At 35.2% G+C, this 1,151-nt stretch overlaps 1 long non-coding RNA gene across 1 annotated transcript in view; it reads right to left on the reverse strand.

Moving 5' to 3' along the window:
• LOC106867299 (uncharacterized) overlaps positions 1-1,151 on the reverse strand; it is a 22,873-nt gene that overhangs the window by 19,039 nt on the left and 2,683 nt on the right. The gene's annotated exons all lie outside the window — the stretch shown is intronic.

Here is a 1,151-nt window from a genome sequence, read left to right on the forward strand (position 1 = left end):
ATACTAAAAATATCCGCCTATGGATATAATAATAGATAACTTTATTTTTTCTGTCTCCGATGAAGGGAAGTACTGGATCTTCCCAGAAACAGCTGTAAGACTCTATCCATAAAATTCTTCAACCTTACCATTGCTCTCTTTATCTTTTTGTTTTCATATATTTACATATACACACGCTAATACACGACTTATAATACCCAATCCTGTTCATACAACGATTGGGGCAAACTAGTCGGTATACAGCACTTACTCGGTATTACCTGTATCCTCCTGGGTTTGGTTAAATCCAATACCCTCCTCAACTTTATATATATATATATATATATATACAATAATCTGCTTGTTCATTCACCCATTATACCTTAGCTAGCTAGATAGGTGGAATAAGAGGTAGAGTGACAGTGAGAGAGAGAGAGAAAAAGAGGGAGAGAGAAGTGTTAGTGATGTGTGGTAGAATGGAGAAGGAATACTTATTATGTGATTAAAAAGTTAGCAGAAGGAAAAGGTAGAGAAAAATGGACAGGGGAAACAGTTATATTGAGAGAGAGAGAGAGAGAGAGGCAGACAGCAGTGGTGTGTTGATAGTGAAAAGTATTTTTTTTAGTGAACTGATTTTTTTTTTAAATGACCATTGTTTGAGGCATGTGCATAAATGTAAATCATTTATTGTCTGCTTGTTTAAAAAAAATGATATTTGTTTATAAGGGTTAATTTAGCCTAAACCCTGGATTAACGGGAAACATGGTTGCAAGCTGCTCAAGAAAGGATGTGCTGATATAGAGCACTGATCAGAGAAGAACAGCAAGAAGATGTAATTGAAACAGGAAAAAGACACCACATGACAGAGACGTGATGAGATGAATATGGATGAACATCAAGAGTATTTAAAGAAAGCTAAGCTATGAATGCTATATAAATGCAGATCATCCGTTCTTTCTTAAATAGGTCCTCTTAATTTTTTCCATTCCATGGAATTTCCAGGAGTCCCACTAGAATATATATCCATCAATATGTAATGAAATCAATAAAAAGGGTACTGTAAACTTGCCATGCGGAGTGGGAAATGTAACATTTTGGACACAGTCCTTCTTCAGGGAAAAAGTTGAAAGAGGAGAAATCAATGAGACAACAGAGTTTTCTTTACATGTTGG

The sequence above is a fragment of the Octopus bimaculoides genome, chromosome 21 (genome assembly GCF_001194135.2).
Source record: "Octopus bimaculoides isolate UCB-OBI-ISO-001 chromosome 21, ASM119413v2, whole genome shotgun sequence".
Classification (NCBI taxonomy): domain Eukaryota; kingdom Metazoa; phylum Mollusca; class Cephalopoda; order Octopoda; family Octopodidae; genus Octopus; species Octopus bimaculoides.